We start from the raw sequence: 26,407 nt of genomic DNA on the forward strand, positions 1-26,407 counted from the left end.
CAGTGACTACTCAGAACCCATTGAGCAGGAAAACAGGATTCAGGCTTCTCCTTCTGACCCACTGTGGGGTGACAGGACAGTGACTTGGACTTTCTGCTTCTCCATCCCTGAAGTAGAAGTAATACCCATCCACATTCCCAGTACTCACCGAGGCTGCTGGGCAGACAGGCCTCCCACACGCGGAGTACTCTGGAAAATTCAAACTGGATTTGCTTTGGATCAAGCCCACCAAGAGATGCATCCCAACCACTAGGGGGAAGCTGGTCCCAAGCACTAAAATCGAAAGTAAATCCCTTGAAACAGGGACAGACCAACCCCGAGCCAGTGGCAGTGAGAGCTACCCTCTCCCTCCAGAGTGCCTCACCGAAAGGACATGCAGGTAAAGCCCTGGCACAGGCACAGCACAGCGTTAAAGAGGAAGAGAGTAGGGATAAAAATGCTTTATGCTGTTTACTTATTGTTCTCTTTCTGAGAAGTTCAAAGCAGGCACCAACTGTGCAGAAAAACTTGGTGTGACGGAGAAAAATATTTACTTAAGGGGGTAAAAGCTCACAAACATTCCAAGAAGGAACACCTAACTTTCACTTCACCTGTTCCTTGAACAGGTATTTTATTAAGATGGGATTCACAGCACGAGACAAACTCAGTGGTATTATTCCAAGCATCCAGTTTTGTCAACAGACCAAATTAATAATGAACCATGAGCCTTTTGTTACCACTGATGTCATCAAGAAGTGAAAATCTTGGCAAACTGCCACGTTGAGTTCTTTGAGAGCATCAATTAAAAAGCTAAAGATACCTAGCAGATATAATCCATAGTATCAACACTATATTCTCTTAACCCTTTGTCTCATCTCAAAAATAATTAAAAAATGGGATTTTTGAAGTGGGTAACTAATTTGGGGTTATTTCCACCTTACACTCTCTAGTACTATCAAAAATAAAACTTCTAAACACACAGTTTTACAACTCTTCAATTATGCAGTAAACCTGTTTTGCTAAGAAGCATTCACAGAGTAACAGAAGAAACAACAATTTTTTCTCTTTTATACATCAACAGATACCAGTCATAAAAGCAGAAAAGGAAATATAACTCTTAATTTTTGAGGAGAAGATAAAGGAAACACTAGGATTTTTGTAACACATGAACATGGGCCCCAGAGGCAAGACAAAATTAATAAGCACCAAGAGAAATAAGGTGAATTTTTATGCAGTCTTGTTCCTCATGAGTAACAAACAGCCTCAAATTTACTTTGGTGTTATGGAGCTATCATTTGCACCAGTAAAAGTCAGGAACAGCAGTTTGAAGTGAACAGAATTACACTCCTCAGAGGTGGAACAAGCTGCATGTCAGCACATGCCCCTGCTCACTATTTCTAGGAAGAGCAAAAGGCAGATTTACCAACCACAGTTCCATTACAATTAATGTAATGGCAAAAAACGTTGGCTTTAGTACCTTTCTTTAATTTAAATTTCCCTTTTTTCTCCCTCTTGGATCTTTCTTGGATAAAGTGCACAGTTCTTCTTCAGTAAAAGCAGAAATAGCAGAAGATCAATACAGGTTTTCATCAGAACAATAACAACAAAATCCAATATACCTCACGGAATCATAATTTGTACTCTCCACAGAGGGGATTTTCTATTGGTAAAGTCAGTAAGACTTTCTTCATGAATAAGTTGCTGTCAGGAATGGGGTGAACTCATATGAAAAGAAATCCACCTCTCCATCACAAACCTATGAGTTTTCACAATTTGCCATAAAAACATTGCCAGGAACACGAGAAAAACCCCAAAACATTATGTCTGACAAGCACTACCTTGAAACAGGAAGGTCTCCATAGTTTGATTTTTGATCCATCTCACTTTACTGGCACACCTTTGTACTCAGAAGAAGCGACAAGAAGAAGGTTCCAGTGGAGCTGAAAAAAATGAGAGATGTAAGTTTTGATACTGACAAAGACTGTTCAACATCATTCCAACATCTGTTCAACAGAGCAAGACACCTGCGCTCTTTTCACATCCCTTCCAAGGGTTTGTCTCACACGGAAAACATCCCAATGCCAGCAGCAACGGCCACAACAGAAATTAGGATTGGTACATTAGGAAAACCACCTGGAGCTGAGAATGCTGAGCTGGAGAGCTAGGAATGCTCTCTTATTTCTGCAGCTCTTCCTAGACAAGCTTTAGGTAGCCCAAGGAATGGAGCACTTCAGTAAAGAAGAGTGTTCTGTCAGGATCACCAGTGGATCATCATCCAAGAACCAAGTTCTGCTTCCCTTATTAAGAGCTCCCAAATGCTCTTGTATTTCCATGGGGCAGCATCCTGAGCAGGACTGGCTCCTGTTCATTTCTGCCCAGAAAAGAAGCCAAATGAAATGTTTCTGGAACCATAGTCCAAATTCTCATTGCTGCATGGAAGAGGTTTGCATGTGATGAAATCACCAGGATTAATCACATCCACAGAACAGAAGCACCTCATGACCACTGAGCCCGAGGCTCTGCTGGGAATTACGGAGCAAAAATAGTTCCCAAGAGTTTATCATCCAAGTGGTTGAGGCAGAAAAAGTTGCATTCTTATTAAAAACAAGCCTTATGGGCACAGTATCATATATTTAAATAAAGACCTAGCCTTGATTCCAACCTGATTTTATCAGTGTTTTTACCTTCTACTTCAGAAAAACACTACAGGGTGACTAATTCTCCCCCAGGGAAAAAGAAAAGGAATTAAGAACAGTACTTTCAATAGAAAGAGTACCTCTTAATCAATGCTTTAATGTTTTATTAAAACTCCTGCTATTAGGGAAATAGCAATGCCCAGATTCACACCTTACCTGCAGGTCCTTATTGCAATATGGCTTGCAGTAAACAAACAAGCGTTTTGAAGTTTTCTTTGAATGTAATTAAAAAATACATCCTTTAGGCCAGCAATATCCTCTGTCAAACACCGAGGTGTTAAAATTGTATCAGTAATTTTCTGTCCAGCTGTCTGGCTGCCAAGATCCGGGTGCAATTTAGGCCTATGTGAAATTAAGGAATCTGAATAAGTAAAATTAAGGATACATGAGGTACAGTTCTAATCCAATTAAGACGGAAATTAATGCACCTAATATTTATAGTATTACATAAAGGATTCTTACATTTAGAAGTAGAAACCTTGGAATTGTCTTGAATAAAAATTCCTAACCCTCTCAAGCTGGTATCCTCAACAAAAACAGAACAAAAATGTAGGTAAGTGTCCCAGCCAAATGAGTATTGAATCTTAATCTAATCTAGCACTAATTTGTAAAAGGCCAGTTCTCAGCTAACCAGGCATGTGCCTTCAATTAGATTTATTTTATTACCTATATTTAGGAGAATCACTTTTCTCATCAGTCTGGGCTTCAGGAAAGCACTTCAAATGAGCAGTTAAAGTTAAAATGGAGACAAGAATATCCCTGTAGGATGAGACACAGTGAGCCAGGGAAGAGAAAATTTGGAAAGCATTAGGCTAAGGGAAGGCTGAAATTGATTTCATTTAATAACCTTTGAAATGAAGACTGGAGAGAGGGAGGAAAAGCAAAGGAAAAAAGGAAGTGCTAATGGCACGGGTCTGGGAAGACTCAGAGGCAGATGGTAGCAGCTGGTCTTCACACTGCTGGCTGCTAATTTTTCGGGATTTGATGCAGTTGCCAGAACAAAGTCACGACAAAATTAAAAAAAAAAACAAAAACACAATTCCCTGCCCCTTCTGAGATGAATTGACAGGTTTTTGGGTTTTTTTAACAGCATGTAGATGTCTCCCAAAACACCAAGCCAAACTTTCTATAAAATCCCACTTATTCTGTGGAAGCAGACATTTTAAAAGGCCACAAAAAGGCCTTGCAGGTCACCAGTTCTGAGGAAGTAGATGGAGTTCTGATATTTTTCATGGTGAATCTAAACACCTGAAGGCTCCTGGGCACTACAATGAAGTAACCTGAGTACAAACCCTGCCCCTAAAACAAAACAAAAGTCAGAGTTTCTGAAGTCCTACCCAGATTCTGTTATTAAGGCAGTGTTAAATAGCATAACTAAAGAGCTCTCTTTGGTAGCTGTTATTCCTGATTGATTTCAGTGTTCAGAGCAATCACTGCTTTTCTGGAAGGATCCAGTGTTAAAACACAGACAAACCAAGCTGGTGTTTTAAAGTGCTTCGAGAGGAGATGGCATCATCACTCCAGCCCATCTGGGAGGAAGAACACGGAGCAACAAATGAGCCAAAATCACTCCTGGCACAAAAGGAGAGAGCTCCACTGACTTTAGGAGAATTATCCCAATGTTCCTGCGTGTTGCAGATTAAAATGCCACACTTCACAGTCTAGTAGAGGTGAAACAAGGCTGCAGCCACAAAACCCGATGTAACATATTCATTTAGGGCAATTAGTTATTTTCACTACGAGCATGTTTGCAGATGCTAAGAATCAAGACTGTGGCAGCTACTCACGGAGGTAGATATGCTAAAAAAAAGGCTATTTCTGCAGAGATGAGAAAGAACATATGGTCCTTATTGCCAGCTAAGGGTCCCTTTTTAAAACAATTTTCCTCAATCTGATTTGCCTCACAATTACCTTAAATCCTCCATGGTTGGAGCATTCACAGAATTTGGCTTCCCTTGAAGCTGTATTTTCCCTTCCCCCGGTGACAGCCTTTATTACTGATTTTTAGATAATCCCCGCAGTTACTAGAGAAAGGTTTTGGCAAGTTTCCCTCGAGGCTGCAGACGCCCATTATTGCCTTATCAACAGAGCATCCTTTCTCCCCCGAGCCCCCAGCCCGGGCACTGCCTGCTGCGCACACTCCGAGCCGGGACCAGCAGGGAGAACATTCATTATCCTCCCCCTGGCCAGCGAGAAAGGCCACAGCTGCGGAGAACTAAGAAATCCCCTGTCCCACAGCAAAACGTGCTGGCAGAAATCCGTTTCGTGCTCTCCTTATTGGAAGGAGATGAGGTTTATCTGAAAGATCCTTTTAACCAGCGCAGGGCTGCGATGAGAAAAGGGCTGTCATTAACGTTGACGCCTCTGACACGAGTGGTTGTATCGAGAAGGGAGGGTTCCTTGGTCAGAGAAATAACAGACTGAATGTTCTACTAACACATCGCTCCGCTGGAGATGGGGCTACCAGCAAGTAAGCTGCATTCTGAGATCTGAGTGGCTAAACTGAGAAGAAAAGCTTCAAGAACCTTCTCTGAGCTAATAGCATAACTTTAGAACTAATACCTGGCTAGAACTGCCTGTGTGAACAGTCAACTATGGTTGAAGTATTTATTTTAGTGTGGTTTGTGGGGTTGCTTTTATTTTTGTTTGGCTGCTGTTTGGGGGTGTTTAACTGAGAAAAACACCTACTGTGGATTTTTTGTTTTGTTTTGGTTGGTTTCCTTAAGGCAGAGAAGGAAGAATTGGATTACCGATTTGGATAGTGAAATCACGGAAACAGAACCATAAAATGCTTTGGGTTGGGAAGGGAGCTTAGAGATCACGCACATCCAACCCCTCAGATTTTCCTCCAAGTGAGTGCAAAATCTCAGAAGCCACAGAGGAAATACAAGAATGCCAAGACCTACTAAGTAGAACTAAAACTTTTTCCTTTTGTTTTTGGAATTGGCTGTCCTGTTGAGGAATGAAGAGAGGGAGGGAGTGAAGGGGTACAGAGCTCCTCTGAGGGAGCAGCGCTTGTGTCCCAAACGGGGTGAGAGGCTCCTTTAAAAGGCGCTGTGCTGTCCTCGGTGCCCAGCTGCCATCCAGGAGAAGAGACAGAAAGACCGATTTACAGGCATTAAAGGTGTGAAAACCTGAGTTCCTGGTGATGGTGAGCGCCAAGGGCTGAGCAGAGCCACCAGAACCACCCGGACCCTGAGAGGCTGTCCCCAGGCCCTGAGCCAGCCCGCCATCCGTGCGATTCCTGCTGCTGCTTCTCCCCGGATTCACGCGGAAAACGAGAAGGGAAGAGCCACGCCAAACAAGCCAAAACCAAACCACAAATCGAAGGAGGGAAAAAAAAAGGAAAGGAAAAAAATAAAAAGCCAACCAGCCCAGGAGATCAAATAGATAGTCCACCTCCCCACCCCCAGTTAAATCATTAAAAATATGTAGACATTTACAAAGAGATGGAAACAAAACAATCACTGCACGGAGATGTTTTTGATCAAGTGCGCTTTGCTTTCCACCTAAGATACAGACCTGTGGCACTCGTGGGGATCGGGAAGAGAAAGGCTGACGGATTTAACTCTTGCAGCGTTAAGTGCTTCCAGCCGTAAGGCTGAAACCCGATGCCGGCGGGACTTTGACACAGCAGCCCGTGAACGCTGCTACCACCACGTACTTTAACTCTGAACACCAAGGTACCGGCGGCAGCTCGTTTCCGTGGCATATCTGTGCAAAACGCCTCGCTGGAGAAGAGGCTCCTGGTTTATTTATAGGTAAAACGGCTGCTTTGCGTGTGCCACGTCTAGGCTGAGGTCTGCTCCCACTCCTGCGTGTTCCCAGTTAGCTCGTGTGCAAGTAAAACGTGGAGATCCTTTCCAAAGCCTTTTTCACTGCATCAGACACCTCCTGCTCTACTCGGGATTTTCTTTACTCATAAGAAAAGTGATAACCTTTGATGGTGGTGGCAGACTAACCCAGACTACAAATTAGATTAGTTCATATTAAAAAACAAAACAGTTTCCACAGGTGCTTTCCTCTCGGTTTCCCTCCTGAAATGCTCATTAAAGGTACAACAAACCAAAGCAGATAACAGCCTCCAGTCAAATTAATAGAGGAGATGAAGAAGTTTCTCACCTGCACATTGGAATAATTCCACTTATTCCGATTCCACCCAGAACTTCCCATCACTGCTCCTTATCCCCTACTCAATTGTGCATGTGCCACCCTGCAGCTGAACTCTCGAGTATTTGTATGTACTTTTTTAGTTAACACTGGATTCGTGGACCTGTGTCAGTACGAACTGGCATAAAACTTCCCCATGCTATTGCAAATACAAGTGGTGAGAACTTTTTCACATTCTCCACTTTTGCTGTCACCTGATAATATTCACTGCAACTACAAGTTTCCATCTCTCTCTAAACATTTCATCTCCTATGGATTCGCAGTCTTAAATCACACCACTGCAATAGCCCATGCTTCTACCCTCTTATATTTTTATGATCCTTTTAGAGAAGTTCTGTATCATTTATTTAGATTCATTATTGCTTTTCTCCCTTGAAAGCCACTTCATTTAATGTAGAAACCACTTCCATTTTTCAATATATTTTTATATATATATATGTATGTATAAATGGGGTGGGTGCCTGCGTGCTCTGACATCATGATCAGCATTCTGCCAAGCAGCAAGCTGCAGTTTTTTGCCAGTCTCATGCTGGAGGAGAAATCAATGACAGATTCTAGATCCTTTATATGCACACAGACTACAAAATGTCAAACAGATGTAAGCAAGCAATTCTTTTTCCCTAGAATTCCAGTCCAGTATCTTTGCCCAGTTCCCAGAAGTCAACATAAATCAAGAAAAGACTCAAAGATCAAGACACAAAAAACCCCTTCCTACTACTCACAGAGTTTCAGAATGAATCTCTGCAGTCATGAATAATCCCAAATGAACTGTCAGCACAACACACTTCCCATTTACACACACACAAAGTGAAAGAATGGGAAAAACCGGTTCCGGGTAATTTAGACTCTCCAAACACACTTGGGAATATTCATCAAACTGGCTAAATCCGCTTCGTAGTTCACAAAGGCACACAAAACTCATACAAAGTACTGAATGCTTGCACACACTCAGGTATTAACATCAATTTAAATGATCAGTTTAATTAAAGCAGGCAAGTTTAAGCACAGACAAGCCCTGCAGTGAATCAATGCTGAGCACATATTAAAAAAAGACTGGGGAAGGGGGAGGAACCACTAAGCTGGAACTTTTTTCCCCACTTTTTTCACCCAAACACACTCAGCCTAATCATACAGAGTTTGTCCAAACAGGAGCTCTGTGTGGCTTTCCCTTCTCTTTGTTTTCCCTGCTTTCTCGAAAGCTGTAGCAACTCCTTGGCTCTTTTTCCAGGCAAGGCTGCTAGCTTCTATAAAAGGGACTGCAATCCTGGCAGACAGCAGGCACACGTCTGGTTGCAATATCCCTGCTTTGCCATCTCCTTCTGCGGACACTTTTCTAACGCTTGCAAGCCAAGCAAGGTATTTTCCTTAGGTTTATCTGCTCCATCTTAAGCAGTAGGTGAGATAAATTCCTTCAGAGACGATTCCAGCCCTCCCTCAGGTGATTCACGCTACATGAAAGACTTAAAAAGAGTTTTTCCTCCCTGACATTGCCGGAGTTGCAAGTCAGCGTGGTGCACACCAACCCCACGCCAATTTATTCAGCTCTCTTATCTGCCTCCTTTCACTCTCTCAGCTGATACAAGGCATGCCAAGTTCACGGTGCTCCCCTAACGCTGCGCTGCTGTTCCCTTCCCCTTCCAGAGGGAACATTCTCTGTACCTATTTAGCAGGATGGCTTTTAAAAATAGGAACACAAAATCCAGTGCTGAGTTCGGGATAGTTATGGGAGGCACAGCAGGTGCTAACGTTCTCTTACACAGCATTTTCTGAGGATATGACAAAGGAAAACTTCACTTGCAAAGGTCTCAGAAGGACTTCCCAGGGTTATTTTCATCCCGGTGTTTTCCAGATATGGTAACCAAAATCCCTTTCAGCCTACAAGTACTAGAAAAAACGTTTCAAAAAGCCAAATTGTACCAGACAAGGCTGAGCTTCCTGAAGAGGGCCAGAAGGTGTCTGTGCCTCTTTAGTTGCACGTTGTCCTCAAACTTCCCACTTTCATCCATTTATTACTGTCACAGACTTCCCAGTTAAAGATACAGAATTTAAAGGCAGTACAAGTTCGATGTGTGGAAAAAAAATCAGAACAAACACCCCTCAATTTAACATGGAGTTTACTGAAATTTGGAGTTTGGCCCGGCCAGAGCCTTACATAGCTCTGTACTTGGTGTGATGTTTCAAAAAGTCAGCTCGTGATGTTTGTTTCTAGCCCGAAATTTTCTGGATGAGAAACAGGCTGCTGTTTAATTTGGATTATTTTTTTCCTCTCTTGCCTGATGCCGAGCACACAGGAGTTAATTAGAGATCAGCTTTTCATTTCCTAGGCACTGCAATTTCTCTGTGTTATTGAATTCAGCCTATTAAGGTGGCAGTTGGCAGATTCTGTCGAACCTATTTCCAAGCCAGCCTAAGTCAGCCTAAAGATTTGCCTGCTTTGCAGGTACTTCCACACACCCCCTGGGTTTTTCTGTTCCATGGCAGGAGCAGTGGGGAACAGGTCTGTTCTCTGCAGAAGCAGGCACTCTTTGGAAGGCAGGGGAGGGAAAGTTAAACACCCCCATATCCAGAAGGGGTTATAAAGTGAAATTTAATCTCACTGTGAAGCACTCACACCTCAGCCCACCCCTCAGAGGGTGACACACTGATCAAATGACCTTTTGCACTCCTGCATGTGCATCTTTTGTCCTGTCCTGGGTGCCCTACAAAGAGCCCTGGTGCTGACAAGATTTCAGTGTGCTTTGGAATTGGTTACAAAGGGCTCACAGATGAGCTGCACGAGGCTCCTGAAAGCAAGAAAGCTAGGAAAGGGGAAATTATTTGTCACTGAAGTGTGGAAGATTTTTACCAAAAAACAACAGAGCTGGCATTTTCAAATTACAGAACAATACCTTAGAATACAACTTAAATGTTATTAAAGGCTACTAGAAAGAAAAAAATAGTTTTCCCAAGTATTGACAGTGATTATAAGACATTTACGCATCTTTTCCTTCTTACTACTCCCTACAGTTTTATTTTCAAAGACCTCAGACCTTCTTGCTTCATCATTTTAGGAACAGGCACCTTATCTCTTCCAGCCCAATAAAGCACCAAACCTAAGCCAAGCTCAGCTCCATTTATTTTACTATCAGGTACAATAATGCTGCGAGCCAAAAATTTAAAGGCAGGTTTTGAAACTAGGACAACGCCTATTTACAAACAATTATTAACTACAGCAATTGTATCTGCTGTAAAAAACTGTAATAAATTGCAATTCATTACTGAATTGTTTCCACAACGTTCAGGATTGCATTCTGCCTTCCCAGTCTTTTTTCCTCAAACTGTACCAGGCACTAAAAAGTTCTTAGTGGCATCTTTCAAGCTACACTCTACACCAAAATTCTCTCAAACTACTCATATTTTAAATGACAGAATGATTTAGGCACATCAGTGTTCCTCAGATTCCTTGTGCTTCAAATTTTCTGTTGAACCACCCAGAATTCACGATGTTTTAGAGATGCTGTTTATACTAATGCTGACAAACATGGCAAAAATCCAAATCTGCCTCCTCCAGGCTCCAGAAGGTCAATCAGGCAGAAATGGAGCCGTGAATCAGCCCAGAAATGTGGGGTTAGATGATGTGCAATCAAATCATAGCCCCTTTAGAGTCATTACAGCAAAACTCCCTTTTCATGTCTTTAGTGGGTACAGGGGGAACACTTTCCACCCAAAACATCCTGATTAACCACTCCCATTTCCAGTGCTGCGAAACACTGGATCTCAAACGCAGCAGGGCAAATTACTAAATCCTTTTTTAGGGCAGCTCTGCTTAATGTTGGCAGGCAGCATGCCTGGAGTATCAGACATTTCTCCCCGTGTCCCATTGCCTTATTTGACTTTGCTGACCCCAATTGAGATAGGAGAATCACATCTCGCCCCCAGGCATGCCAATCCTGCCCTGTCCTCGCTCTCCCAGACATCCCTGCTGAGCTGAGGGGATTTATTTCCAGCCACAGGAGTTCAAAATGGTTTTGCACCTTTTTATAAAAAAACAGATTCTTGGTAAACTGCAGGTATCAAGACCTTTCTCCTGCAGTTCCTGCTCTGCTTCCTGTGCTACTCGTGCTGTGAGCTTGATTCCTCATTTTGTTGGCACCTGGAAAAGCTTACATAATCTGCAATTCTACTCAGCTATGGACAGAAGTGACCCCAAGAACTTACAAGCCCAGTGTCACAAAACCTCTCAATTATCACTGCAAATTCATCAACAACAAATATAAAATATTAATTCAACATGCATGCTATTGAAATAACCTGCTGAGCATTAATATACAAGCAGCAACCAGTGGCAAAAGGGATATTTCCTTTTTCTAACACATCCAGTAGAAGCTTAAAATCCTTTTGTTACCTAGCAGAGAGGCCTTTTTTGTGTTTAAAAATAGCACTAAAAGAAAAATTCTTTGATTCCTCAGCACCAAGTGCTGAAGGTTGTTTACAAGCAATTGATAAAGCCCAAGAACCCAGTACAACACCTTGCTGTTATTCCCAAGCTGTTACAAGCGGAACTTGGAGAACTTTCTCGGTGTGTTTTTTATCCATCTTTTCACAATTCTGCTGACAAACTGTTGGTGTTATGTGAGAGGGGGAGGTCTGATTGCCACAAAAACCTTGATAGCTCCCCTAAAACTGGGATAAATGCTGCTGGCCAAGCAGCCCCACACAAAAGAGGTTTGTACAATGGGTATCTCCAGAGTGATCCCAAACACGCTGTCAGACCTGCCCTTGCTCAGGAAGGGAGAACCATGTGGATGGCAATTTCTCCAAAATATACTGAGGCCATGGGAAGGGATCCCAAGGATTTGAGGGCTTTGGATCAGTTCTGTGAGGTTCTGAATTATGGAGGACCCTTAAGTCAGCAATGAATCAAAAACATTTCAAAGCTTCCTCCTCCCAACCGTTGCTTTAACACTGGTAGACAAACATCCACATTTCAACTATATCACTAACAAATATATTTTCTCCAGATGCTCATCTTATTTTTTGAATAGCCTCTTGAAAACAAACAGAAAGAACTATATCTTCAGGATGAATAAGTAAGTTGTTATTATTATTGTTACCATCATCATCATACTGTGTTCTTATATTCCACTGATGAGGGTAATAGCTACGGAAAAGCGTCAGGAAAAATGAATCTCAGTATCTACAGAAAAAGTTCTTCTTTAAAATCAGAAACTGATCCATGCCCAGGCACAATTCAAAAAATAAAACAACTCTGGATTAGTTTCAAGTGCTCTTCCCCAGGAATTTCTGTTACAGATATAGCAGCAATACCTGCAAATATTTGGAGAAAGCAAATTACAACTTTAACGAAATTGCCGTGCATGGGTACTCACCAAGGAACAAATAGAAGTACATTTGTACAGTGCAGGGACAAACCTCTTCAAATAAAGGCAGCAGATAATTAAAAATACACATCCCCCACTGGAACAGGCTCTGCAAAGGGAAACAGGGCTCCCTGTGGACAAGAAGAAACGTGAAGGTGAGTGAACATGCAGACTCTGGAAAGACCAAATCACCACAAAAGGAAATTGGTCAGAGAATAGAAGCTGCAAACATGGGGCAAGCACGCATTTGGCCAAATTTTACTGAAAGTTTGGTTTTCTGCAATGACCTTGGCTGTTGGCTGCTTTAGTTGCGGTAGCAAAACAAAAACAAAACAGGAAATTCCACTGTCGCCTGAATCAAAAAGTGCTCAGAAAAAAAAAAAAAAAAGGAAATTACAAAAATTTGAATGATTTTGGCAGAAATTCATGCAGAAAAATTAAGTCCAGTTGGCATTTTTGTGATTTCTTTAAAAACCCTCTTTAAGTTATTTTTCTTATTGCTATTTTATTTCAATGCTTTGTTGGGAGAATATATTGCATTTACATACTTGAGCATAACGTTTTGGCTTTTTATCACTTAAAGCAGATGCTGATAATGTTTCAGTATTAGGCAAACTGGCAAATCTCATCGAACTCCGTCCACACTGAATGTGTGACAGCATCTATCAGCCTGAATTAGTTTTATTTTGGGATCATGCTGATCAGAATATGCCAACAAGGGCGCTAAAGAGCATCAAAGCAAAAATAATCACCTCAGAATTAGGAGGCCTCTTCCCATCAGAGGCTGCTGACACTTCCTTGAGGACTGGGCAGGTGGAAGCCTCACTGGGTTGCATTTTTCAAGCGCACTAAGAGGAGTCGACTTCCACCAAGAACAACAGAAGCTGAAACAGGGAGCATGGAGGGGTCAACACCCATGCAAAACTCAAATGGAATAAGAAATGCGTCTAATGACTGCAAGAAAACATCCTTGGTGTGTAACTTACTCAAGCACAACCCTGAAGAAAATTATCAAGGTGTCTTTTATAAATGTCTTAACACTGTTGTCACATATAACACATCAACAATAGTTGCTGCATGTGAGTTTCACAAGAAATAAGTTGAATGACTATTATTTGTTAGGTTTCCACAATGAACAGCCATGCAGCACCAGGGAATTGGGCCTTTTTTATTCTCCCAACAAGAGATCTAAAATATGGCAGAACAACAAAAATCTTATCTTCGGCTAAAATACGAGATGGAGTTAAACGGGGTGGGGAAGTAAAAGAAACCCAAATCTTCCTATTTGAACAAGAACTTGCGTGCCTGTGTTTCACCTGCCAGCTCCAGCTGTGCACAGCAGCTCCACACACCCCTCTCACAGGCTGCTCCTATTGTCTTGGGGGACTTTTGTTTAGTCTGTGGTAGATGGCTGCATTTTAAAATAATAATAAAAGAGAACCCTGCATTATTAGAACTCCTGCCAAGCAATTATGAAGAATTTGGATGGCTCTTTCATTTTACATGAGGCTTTAATCTGCAACAATTACCTTCTTCCAGCATGTGTGTGTTCCCCCTTTGTGACTGAGGCAAGTACAAAAGCCAGGATAAGCGATATTGGCTACAAGCCACTTGGATGTGACCTTGCCATTGAAATGTTTAAAGCACCGGCAGCTCCTGAAGTTTAATCCTCAGCTCCTCACTTGGGCAAAAACGCTCACAGATCTGGAATATTTTCTGCACTGATTCGTTGAGGCGTTTGTTTCTGCTCTCTCCACCTGTGGCTGGCTCGAGCACACACCTTTGTGAGATCAACAAAGAAGAGTCAGAGTTGCAGTTATTTCTATATTTCTTTCATGTCACAACTTACGATTATCAGGTAGGGTGTAAAACATCTGGAACAGAATTAACACGCTCCAAATGATGCAGGATTCTTTGCAAAAACAGTCTTCCCATAAAATAAGGAGTCCTTGTGTTTGTGTTCACCACTGGGCCCACGGCTAAAATGATTAACAAGATGTCAGTATGGTTGTGGTGTTGTTACAGTAACTTCTCATGGGTTTATATTCTCACTGCTTTAAAACTGAATAAGTAAATTAGCAAAAGAGGAAAAAAATGTTTTACTGAGACAACTCAGGGCCCATTACCACAAAGTAAATACTCAAGGATCGCTTCTAAATGACCACTAGGTGCCATTTTCAGTTTATGGCTGATGTGTGATTTTTTTTTTCATTTACCTCTTATCCAAATGATCCTAGATGACCTTGGCTTCTGAGGATGCTGGAGACCACAGAATTATTTGGAACCCAAGACTGTAAACAAAGCTCTTGGATTTCACATGGCTGTAGATACAGGCAATGTCACAGCAAAACAAAAGTTAATGGGTTTGTACATCACTGATAAATCTCCCTAAAGAACTCAGAGAAACCCCAACCCACCAGTTGAAAAATCATCCCTGTGTAGAAAAAAAAAAAAAAAGGTGTAAATTACATGTTAGAAAAGAATTGAATCTCTGCCTGCCTCTGACTGAACTCAAAGCTGTCATTGACACAGAGACAAGTTGTTCTGGAGCCGTCCTTCCTTCCAGGATACCGATGGGTTCTGTTCTGTTTGCAGAGGAAAGGGATCTTTCCCAAATGGCTGCACAGGAAGGAAGGTTCCACGCAGATTTCACAGGCTGCAGTGACTGACACTGCTGCTGCAAGCAAATTAGGTGGAAGTGAAGTGTTTGCAAGATGTGCTAAGCCACTGAGACGACCCTGCAAAGGCACAGATCTTCAGCCAACAGCAAAATAAATTCTTCTGATGAACAACTCGAGTTACAACACCTTGGCAGATTTCTCTGTTAAAAGACCAAAATATAAAGATGAATATATTTGAGCTGTTTTCTTTGTATATAAAATTCTGTAATTGAAATAGATGCCTGCTCTTCCAGGAGTCTTCCCCAGCAACTGCCAGAGGGTGGTGTGGCATAAAAAAGCCAGGGGGATGAGATTAGGGCAAGATTTAATTCCAGTCGTCAGAGTTTAACTTTATTAATGCCCACTGAGTAAGTGACACCGCAATGAGGTTCAAAGGGACTGTTCACAGCTGCTCCAGAGCTGCTGCTCTTTGTCCTGGTCACCGCTCCTGAGGCAAAGCTTCCTCTGTAACACAGAGTAGGAGCTCCTTAATGAGGCTCTCGCGGCTTTTCTGAAAAGCTTGAACAGTGCAAACTTTTAAGAGGCTTCTGAACGCTCAAAGGCAGCTTTCACATCCAAAACATTCGGTGTGACATCACCCAACTTTACAGCAGCTGTTCCAACCCTCTGTGAACTCCTAAAGCCACTGGAGGTGCCAGCTCTGCTCAAAGGCTTTGCTTGCCCGTCCTAATACAATGAAATCTTAAAGCTCAGACCTTTCCCAGTATTTCAGATAGAGACAGCCTGCCAGTCTGCTTTGTAGCGTGGCAAACCGGTCACTAGGAAGTTTGACATGCAGCAAAATAGTTGTGGGCTAATCATTGAGCATTATTTATTCAAACCTGAAATCTGGAATTTCTCGAGACTTCTGATGTTCTCCTGTGGTAACTCTGGGAGAAGCAGAGCAATTATCCAAAAGCCCCTCCAACAAAATGCCATGAAGTTTCGTTGCCTCCACCTTTCAGCTGACATAATCAGAGCATCAGTGTCTATTGAGCACAGAAATCACACCCACAATTTAAGGAGAGTGTTAAACAGACAATTTTGTAGGAAATTCTCAGCCTCATCTTCTAAACAAACCTGTGATCTACTGCCAAATTTATTCTAGCATTGATTTAAAAGAGTTGGAGGCCTAAATTCCTTAATGACTTATTTTTAGTGCACGTTTTTGTAGAGATGCATTATTGCTTATAAACGTTGTCAGTATAAAAGGACAAATAAGAAATACCAGGTACATGGTTGGGGAAAAATATCAAATCACCATATTCCTAGAACTGCAGTTTTAATATGAACTCTTAGTATTTTTAGCCTAATAACAATTAAAACCCTCACAAATTTGGCAATATTTACCAAAACACCGTCTCTGGTCATGCTATAATACATCAAAACTCTGCAATTAATTATCTTGATGGAAATGAAGCTGGTAAATGTGAAAACTGTCAGACACACCCATGGACAGGGTGAGAAGGTGGTTCTGCCAGTATTTTATTTACTTCTATGAACAATCTTTCATTTAAAGATTTTAGCTTCTTGCTAAACACTTATAAATGTAGGATACTGAAATAACAAAGCAACAAAAAAATTGTAAATCAAAACCTTCCATTTTTTTCATCATCAATAACCTGTTCTGCTTATGTAATGGGAAACAAAATGTGAAAAGATCTGTCAAAAATTTCAATTATATAAACATGATCCCTACAGTGAATAAAGTTCATGTTAGACCTAGCTCAGGGGAAGTCTTCAGGTTCACATTTATCACAGACAAGTTTCAGGGCTTTTCTGCAAATAATTTATTTTGGTGCTCAGCGACTCGAAGTGCTGTTAAATAAACACAAGGAGTGTCCCTGCACGGAGCTGAAATGAATCTGAGAGCTCCTCTGTGATCTAAAGCCGTTCTCTTGTCAGTCTTGATAGAAAGAGTAGGACTGGAGAGCGGTACTCAAATTACCCCCATATTTTGTACTTCCTCCTCAAGATCCCAGAGAGCAGGGGAGTAAAACACGGAATGACCGAGCTGAAAGCGAGAACAAGTTCTAACAGCCTCACACTCTCCGGGGAGAGAGCCGCTGGAATTCAGCCGCTCTTTGCTCTCAACAGGGGTTGCTTTCCGTGCAGCAGAGAAGAGACTTGGACGTGGGAAAACATTCCAAATATGAAACACTCCTGAAAGCTCTCCAAGGTGTCTTTTTGTGCCTGAATAGATCTCAAAATGCGACCGCTGAGCGTCGCTTTTAACTGGGCCTTTGGCAAAATCAAACAGAACTAAAAAAGGAATTTTTTAAAAAGTGGTCTGAAAAGTTATTTATTGTAAAGTGATAATGGAAGTTGGCTTGTTGAGGACTTTTTTTGGAGAAAAAAGGATGCTCAGCACCTCAATACCTTGCAGCATAAGGACCCAACCTCCAAGTGATCCTCCAAAGAAGTGCACACATAGAGCACCAGTGGAACTTCTTGTGTGCACATCTCCCTTAAAGTGGTGTTTAAGAGATATTACAAATGGGAAACACTAAAAGTCTTAAATCCAGTTCTGGCCACATGAAAAGTACTGAAGTTGAAAATAACACAGTGACTCCAAGTGAATTCTCAAGAGCAGTGCCCTGTGTATAATGATCACAAACATGCAACACTGGGTGTGACTGCTCACATTTCTTTTGTTTTGATTTGTCCTTGAGTGCTCAGGGAGAAAACCACTCGAATATTCTGTGCCATTACTCATCTCAGAAGGGATTATCTGTTAAAACAAGAAAACTCCAGCTGTGCAAAAAAAGCAGTACCAGTAAAGCAAGCTGAAGGGAACCTACTGCTCACGCTATAAGTCGTGTATATAGAATTTATGAACTACACGTGCTCCAGTTCTCAATGGGAAAATCAATTTCTCATCAGGTTTGCGGGCTCAGAATCCCAGAGAAAGTGAAGCATTAGGCATGTGACACAGCCATATCCATGTACAATGAGCACCTCAAGGCATCAGTATTCTTTCCCCTCCACTGAACTTTACTCTCTTGCATCCTTTTCTCTGTTGTCTGACAAGAACTAGAATAAAGGATTTAGAGTTGATGTGGACAAAATCTCCCCCATTGTCTCACCACAAACTTGTGTATAAATGAACAACTAACAACAAACCTCATTTTTTTTGTCAAAAGTAGCAGCACATGAGGACTGGGAGTTAAGACCTCTATGAACTAATGTGGTGGTTGGTGACATGTGAAAATACATTTTTCTTACCCTGGCTGAGATGTAACCAGCTGTGTCAGAACTCTGCTGCAGTCCCAGTCAGGCAGAAGACCAAAATGAAGCTTCACAGGGTAATGTGAACAATCAGCAACATTTACAGCTGGGTGGCATAACCTGAGAACAGATAATTTACAAGAGGAGGAAGATCCAAGGGGCCGATTGCAGATCCATTTCACAAGAACTACCTGGAATCACACCAATGCCTCAAAACCCACTTTTACCTACTAGGTCACAACATTATTTTGATGTTTAAGCACCAGACAACCCCTTAACCTACTTTGAAAGTGCCCAGTGGAACACATGTTCCAGTTCTACAGGGAGGAGGAGGGAGAGAGAAATCACAACTGTTTACCTGAGACAATGGACGTGGGCACAGGGACCACAAGCAAGAGGGAAAAACAAGGCCCAGCTTCCCACATGCTCCAAGAGCATTCCTGGAAGCACAGCTCCACCCACGTGTCATCCTTACTGCTGCAGAAAAGGTGCTTCTCTAAATGTCTTGTGGAGCAGAAGAGGAGCCAGAAGATCCTCAGGATTCTGGATTCCTCTCCCAATGCCAGCCCGAGCAGCTGCTTTCTGAGCAGGGAATGCAACATTATCACCCCCTTTATTCAGCAAAACCCAATCTTCTCACAGGACTTGGAACCTTGAGGCCTGAGGGGAAGATGCTCAAAATTTTATTGTGCTCTGCTTCTTTCTGTGTTGAGCAACAGGTCCCAACCTTCCAGTGACTTTCCCCGGAGGGAGAATTCAGCAGCATGAAAACTTTTTTAAGGTTTAACACTTTCAGATGCCACACCGAATGCAAGCATATTTCAACTCAATTGATCACCACTTCCCACAGCAGATTTGACAGTTTGCATCATGCTAAAAACGTAGAAATCCTTTTTTTTTCCCCTAATTATTATTATTATTATTATTATTCCCAGCAGGATCCATAACATGCCGAGCACTTCCCAAACACCCTGTTCTTGCCTTGAGACGTTCCCAGTGCCTGCAATAAAGGCCATGGGATAAGGCACACCCATACCACTGGCCTTGACAAGAAACACACACACCAACTGTCTGGATTTTATGGAATCCTTCCCTGCTGCATGGAGTGCATGGGTACTGAGCATGGAACAAACAGAAGTACATTTATACAGTGCAGGGAGAAATCCCTTCAAATTTGTATCTGTTGCGTCCCACTCTCCTGAGCAGAGGGGTTCTCATCTCTCCTATGCCCAAAGAAGATCTGGACAGCTCTGTTGTGACTGACTTTGACCAAGATGATCACTCCTCACAAGTTTCGGTCATGGTGAGTCAGGCCCATCACCTCCAGTAACTCCACCGAAATGTTCTTCACTGTGTTCTATTGTCCAGACAAAGGAATTCATGGAGACAAAAGAGGTTAATAAAAAATGCAACGTTGTGAAGAAGTGAGTACTGACGTAAACCATTTCAAGGTGAAGCTAATGTAGTTTTGATCCTCCTCTCACTTCAAATATTGTTTATGTTTGGGTTGCACCTGAGGTCAAATGCCTGTCATTTACCTAAGGTACAAACCCAAATGCTTTCTTTAAACCATCTTGAAAATATTTCTTGAAATTTGTAAAATAAACAAAACTTTCCTAGAAAGAAAAAAAAAAGTCACGATTCAGTCACCACCCTGCTCTCTCCAATAGCACAGGTGAGTTTATGCAGGGGATTGGCACTGAGCTGCACTCATAACTCCATCATTATTCATGGTAATTCATAAAGAAAAAACGAAAAAAATTCACAAGAGACCTTCTTGCTGCACTTTGGAAGTGATGTGAAAAGTTATATGTTTATCCAAATGCAATAAAGCCTTTGAGCCTTCAGAAAAAGGTTTATTTCTAGAGAAATATTAATAATGTTGAAACAGAGGCTCAGAAAGCTGCACACAAATAACCCTTTTGAGATATTTTCCCACTTACCAACATCTGAATCAAACATGAGGCAAGAATCTGGCATAAACCTCTTCTCTGTGGGTAATAAAATATGAAAGAGTGCCTCAGTTCTAATCAGATTATCACATGAAAGGGAAAACTTTTAAAGGCAAATTACACTAATTTAATCTGTATCCCCCTTTCAGAATTAGATTAGGATTTCAAGCCAGGAGCTCTGTGACGATCCCAGAAGCTCAAGACTTCTAAATAGCAAACGCCAACAGTTTCAGGGTAAAATAGAAAAGGTTTCTTCACCTGTTTGGATGAAAGAGCTGAATCAAAATGCGACATCAGAAACTGTCAGGAGATTTTAGGCTAAAAATAACAATTGTTTTAAGGAAATCCCTTGTTTAAGAGGAAAAATGCATCATATGACAGGAGCAGGGTAGAGCCAGGACTTTGGTGCATGCTAGCACAGGGAACACAGCTGTAACTGCAGGGAAAGTCACCTTGGAGTGTAATGCAATTCCCAGACCATTCTAGGTCCAGAAGAAATCCATTTACAGCTAAGAACTATATAAATATCACATGCAAGAGAATGCCAGGATAGCAATGTGAGAAGGTGGGGAAGGAAAATGGACTATTGAGAGAAGGGAAGTGGGGAAATACAGCTCAGGGATTCTTGGGTTGGATGAGAAGGAAGTTGTGAATGATGCCTGATGTGGGGCACTGTGCTTTGAGATGTTCCTCAGAGGGCCAGAGAAAAGATTGCAGCATTGCCTGGAGTAAAATAAAATAATAATAAAAAAGGTTGCCTTGCTTTTGATACTTCAGGATTACAAAAGGAAGGTGGATCTAATAGAAGGACTCATAAATTTAGTCTTAAATAAGGGACTCAGCAGCAAAAATGATAAATGGTGGTATAAATGAGAACAGAAGGTTTTCTTCAGTAGCTAAATATTTAGCTGGATAATCCCCAAGGATTCCCCCAATCCTAGATAAATTCTTGCCTGGCCCAAATCAGAGCACCCTTCAAGCCTTATTTGTACCCTTCTGAGCAGCGCTCAAGGTCCCAGGGACCTTCACCTGTGCTCTGTTCCAAAAGAGCCTCACCCAGCCCTCGTGCAATAGGGGAAAACAAGCACAGGGAAGAGAGGAAAACACTGGATATTTTGAGAGAACACCACGATAACTCCTACACTGCCTCACTCTGTTCCGCTTACTGAAGACTTTTGCCCCCTGCCAGAAGTGGCTGCAAACAGAGCTGGGAGCTGGCAGTGGGCAGCAACCCCCAAACCTGCAGGATGCCAAAAACATCCTCCAAAGCCAGGGGAGAGCAGGAATTGTCACATGGAGGGGCAGCTCTTAACGGGGTCACCTCATGAGCCACTTCTCTGTGCAGGCACTTCCGATTCTTTGGTGTAGAGAACTAAAAGTTATTCCTTTTGGTCGTTTTAAAATTTGTCAAGGTGGAGGAAAATTCCTGCAGCATCCTTTCATAACGCACCAATTTTCATACAATTCTCCCTCCAAGCATTTACACAGAAAGATTTTAACTTTGTTGTAGCAAAGTCCTGTAACAAAATTCTGGATGAGATCTTATGAAAAGGAAGATGGCATTTATATAAAAATAAATCTGATCACGCTGACTTTAGTCAGTGGAACTCTCACAAGCAGGAAGTGTTCTCTATCAGAATATTTAATGGCTCCAGTTCAGGTGCCCATCTTCTTAACACCTCTCTTTAGGTTGGTTCCTCCTCCTCATTTGAATGAAATCACACATCCGGCACTCTTTAGCCATTATCAGAACTTTAACTCTTGTTGTAGAGTTTCCTCTGCAGCCATCACTTCTTTTTCCCCATTATCATTTTAATACAACTCTACCTAATTTTAGTAAGGAAAAATGTTCCCTACACGTCAAGTTTCAGAATTAATTGTAGCATTAGGGCTACAGGCAATTGTAGCTGCAAGTTATTAGAAACTGGGATCTACAAAAAAAATCAGCCAACAAATTCTCAATGAGCTATTCGTGATGTGATCACAAAGAGCACCAAACTGTTCCTTGTGAAAAAAAAAATTAAAAATCTTATCTGCAAAACACACTTGTGTCTCAGAATAATTCCAGACATGTGACACTGTGCAAAGAAAAAAACCTCAAGAATAGTATCTATCAAGGCTGAGCTCTGTTTTCTAATTAGGTGAAGCAAAAAATCCTAAATTTCTTATTAAGGGGAAAAAAGTCAATTTTACTGAAACAATGCACTTTTACACATACACCATTTTATCAGAACTATAGATACAGCGTCTAGCAGCTACACCACAGAATGCTTCATTCATTTGCCCAGATCTTTTAGTGAAAAGAAATAGAGATTAATTTTCTGTGAGGAATAAACGCTGACCAACTCTGAAATCAGGGTACACAGCAGTGCCAGCACTCTGTCCCAGTAAGGACACCTGACATGCAGATTAGTCCCACCAGGAATGTTTTATTGATCATAGCCTGTCATATGACAGCCCCTCTGCTATTTATGTACAATTAGCATCAAGTTTCATCCTGGGCCACGGCCGCTTTGGATTCAGTTTTTCTTGGATCCAACTGCATACACACAAATGGGTCTCCTGCAGTTGCACTCCTTGGCGTGGGAGCGGTTTTCCTCTGAAATTAATGGGATATATTTTCAATAAGGGTCTAAAAATGCTGCAATTCATAACTTGGGCCTTCAATCCACTGCTTTCAAAAATGCACACATCCCTAATCTCAGGCTCAGTAGCATTTCAGCCCAGGACCCAGACATGAACTCAGATTTAGGCTTTCTTTAGCTTTTCCCCCAAAAAGGAAGTTAATAGATTACAATAGTCATTGGTAGCTGTGTTTCAGCCAGCTCAGGAGAAAGAGAAGCTCACTCTGCCAGAAACAAGAGTAACCTCAATAAAAAAATTACCTGGGGGGTCAAGCAGCTCTCAGTTTAAATGCAGGGAGCAGCCCCCCTGACCAGGACAGCATTTTCTCCCAGGATGTCAAGTCACTCCATGCCCAGAGCTGCAGAACACCAGCCCTGTGCTGAAAAGAGAGGTGGCAGTGAGGCCTCACATGCAGCACTTTAGATTTCTTCAGAATCTGCAAAAGATTTTATGGTGCTCTTTAACTTAATTTTTTAAAAAAAGCCAAGCAAAACAATAGCAACAACGAAAACCAAAATTTCCACTAGTCCTGTGTGAATCTACTTTTATTCAGTCATTTCAGAGTGTGCTAGAAGGGGACACACGATACAGTTAAACATCAAACTCCACAGTCATGTGGGCATCTAAATCTAAAATTAACAGAAAACTTTCAGCTGGCACCACCAGCTGAAAAGGAGACAGAGCCCAGGCTTTGCTCCTTCACAGACCCACCGCAGGGCTATGCAGAGTTAACCAGGATCCTTTCAATCACTGTCCCTTCCATATGGGCTTTGTGCCAGGTTTATCCATGCAGATCATGCCTGACCTTCCTTCTTCTTCCTTCACTGCCCTGCAGCCACCCCAGTGTTAAGTTTGAGGGTATTTAGAACACCATGGGACACGCTGTGACCCAGCAAGATCAGGGGACAACAAATCCAATTTCAATACAGCCACACACTGCTGTGCTACCAGGGAACATATTTTCTATTCCTACAGGAAGTTCAAACTGTATGAGCCAACCTTGAATTTCACAGAACCATAGATCTGGCTCCAAGTACACATATTCCAATTGTTTGTTTTAAACCCACCAAAGTTAAAAGTTAAGATACTCATTTTGGAGTCAATGGGAAAAAAAAAAAAAAAGTTACCAGCTCCTAAAACAGTAAAAAGAAAAATTTGTGGTTTTTTCAGTGCTGGGGTCCAGTTTAAAAGACAAAATCTTCCATCTAAATCTATATAGGCATTTTTGTTTGGTCTTTTTTCTTTTTATTTTAAAACAATCTGGTGCCTTAAGTAAGATTTCTTTTCCCAGACCGCTGGCAGGCTACAGTGATAAATTCAATCCATTTTTTTACAGTCTCCAGCTGAGCCTGATGGTAGATCCCTTCTGCTCTCCCAAGTAGGTCACAGAGCACTCCTAATCAGTACCAGTATGCCGTTCTTTTAATCTGTGGCCATTTACTGGCCCAGGATGGATTTTAAGCACAAGCCACAGCCAAAACACAGCGCTGCGAGCTGCAGTGGGTTCTGCTAGTGCTGGAGCTGACCTCCTGCAGCCCCAGGGAATGCCAAACAAGCCCTGCAAGTCACTGCCACCCTGCCAGGCTCCCACTGAACAGCTCCATGGACACTGATAGTATCCAAGGCGCTCTGGGAGCAGCCTGGGCTCATCTTGGCTCTGCAGCCCCTTTGAAAGAGTCGTGCCAGAGGTCACAAAACGTCTCTGGCAGCTCGGGGGGAGTCTGTTAGAACAGGAAAAGCAACACTCACTCACCTGCTGCTAATTTCTTGTCTTAAAGGAATCTAGAACAGTTTAAACTTTAAGAAAAAGAAAGGTTTTGCCTTCTCAGAGCCTGTCCAAGGTATTCTATAGAACAACAAAAGCTCATCCTCCTGCTCACCTTTATTAGTGAACTACACGTTCATGTCTCTGTCACCTCTAAGTGCTGTACGCTGCCAGTCTGACATCCCTTCCTTTACTGGGTTAATATCACACAGAAATGGTGGTGGTGCTGCCAGAACTGAGAACCAGGTTTTCAAATGGAAGGATAATTTGGCTGTATAGCCCACAAAAGAGAAGCACGTGGAGAACAAGGAGATTCCTCTCTGCATTTTAGTGATCTGGTTGCTGAATGAAAGGTCTCTTTCCACGTGAGGTAACTGGATGGCCTGTTAGAGAACAGGCTTTCCACGCAGAAGGAAGCTTCCTAAGTGCAGAATTTGTGCTTGAACGTTTTTTGTCCTGCAAGTTTCTCAGAAAAGACATTTTCCTGAACATACTGAGATGTCACAATGAAGTGACAAACGTCATCTTTGTCTCAGTATTCATTGGAAAGAGCGTGATCAGATATTTAACTAAATGGGGACACGATTCAGCTCAGAACATTGATTTTCTCTCTTTTACTGGTAAGGGAAGAAAGCTCCTGAAAAGCTGTCAATGTCCAGTCAAGTGATCAGGAACAAGGCTGCAAAGTAGATCTCAGCCCATCCTATATATGGTCACTCAGTGGCTGGTCATCCATGGACCTTATCACCAGACATTTCATGGAGCAGTTGGTGAGGAAGACCTAAGGCTGAGAATTTCATGGCTAGCAGTGTTTTGTAGCTGGATTCCTGTCTAGAGGTTCTCTTGCTCCCATTACCACAAAGCTGTGCAGCTACTTAAACCAGCCTGCCTGACTTCCTGTGTGAACAGCACCTACGAAGCACTAAAAGCACCAAAGCAACGTTTGAAATGCTGCAGTTATTGCATAAGATTGTAATTTCTGAGTCATTTGCCAGACTCTGTGTTAAAGCACAGCCTCTCCCAGTGAAGGGATGTGTAAAACAGTAGCAAGCAGGTGCTAAGTGCTCAACAGTTTGCAAGACACTGGCGGGATATATTGCCAAAGCTTATCTATATAGTTTCATTTTCGTGGCTGCTATCAGCTCGTTCTGACCAGGTTGGAAATCACATCTCTAGTGATACTCTAAACTCCTATTCTGAATTGTCTCTGGGCAGTGTCAGAGTTCAGTCATCAGTGAGTGATGCACTCCCCACTGCTTACAGCCATACAGATTGCTCGCTATTTTAAAGTCACCCTGAGCTGACAACGAGCCTTGTCTAATAAACTTCGAATTGCTCCAACTCTTATCTTCTCTGATAAAAGTTCCTAGAGACATGCTGGTATTTCAAACACTATAAAATATGTCTATGTTTTTGTGTGTCTCTAGACAGAACAGCCAAAGCGCTTTCAGGTCCAGGACAGCCCAGATCACTGCTGATTTAGGTCTCACAGAGTTCCCAAGACCAACAAGTTCCTGATCACTTCCCTGTCTTATCAGACTTGAGGCATTAATGAAATATAAGCATAACAGTTGGTTTACCACAAGGAAAAACCCATCTTTTCCAGATGAGCAGACCCAAAACATGCTGCATGACCCACAGCTCCAGCTGGAATTGCAACATGCATTTCACGAGGTTTTCTTTCTGTACTTCCTTTCCTTTTGGAGGTTCACATTAGTTAATGAAATTTCTTTGTAACTGCAGCACATTCATTCAGAAATCATTGGGGAATTCTTACTTCAAGCTGGTTAAACAATTCACTGATTTGTTTACAGAAAACCTGTGCCAAATAGCTGGACTGTTGTCATGAACCTTCACCCAGATCTTTTCTAGAGCAGTTACTAGAGTGTGATGTAAAATGAAATTAAACAGCACTGAATGAGTTCCTACCAAAAGCAGGAAGACAAATTCCATATTACATCCAGCAGCTGAA

General features: G+C 42.0%; 1 long non-coding RNA gene across 1 annotated transcript in view; it reads right to left on the reverse strand.

Moving 5' to 3' along the window:
* The window catches only part of LOC120750227 (uncharacterized), a 52,549-nt gene that overhangs the window by 6,058 nt on the left and 20,084 nt on the right, over positions 1-26,407 (reverse strand). Inside the window, exons 6-15 of the long non-coding RNA XR_009207643.1 lie at positions 22,931-23,106; positions 18,452-19,450; positions 18,091-18,213; positions 14,422-14,526; positions 13,735-13,985; positions 12,958-13,089; positions 12,215-12,336; positions 2,832-3,017; positions 1,818-1,919; positions 149-273 (exon numbers count right to left, since the gene is read on the reverse strand). This is a non-coding gene — a long non-coding RNA (uncharacterized LOC120750227). The remainder of the gene's footprint in view (positions 1-148; positions 274-1,817; positions 1,920-2,831; positions 3,018-12,214; positions 12,337-12,957; positions 13,090-13,734; positions 13,986-14,421; positions 14,527-18,090; positions 18,214-18,451; positions 19,451-22,930; positions 23,107-26,407) is intronic.

Source organism: Hirundo rustica, chromosome 3, assembly GCF_015227805.2.
Source record: "Hirundo rustica isolate bHirRus1 chromosome 3, bHirRus1.pri.v3, whole genome shotgun sequence".
NCBI lineage: Eukaryota > Metazoa > Chordata > Aves > Passeriformes > Hirundinidae > Hirundo > Hirundo rustica.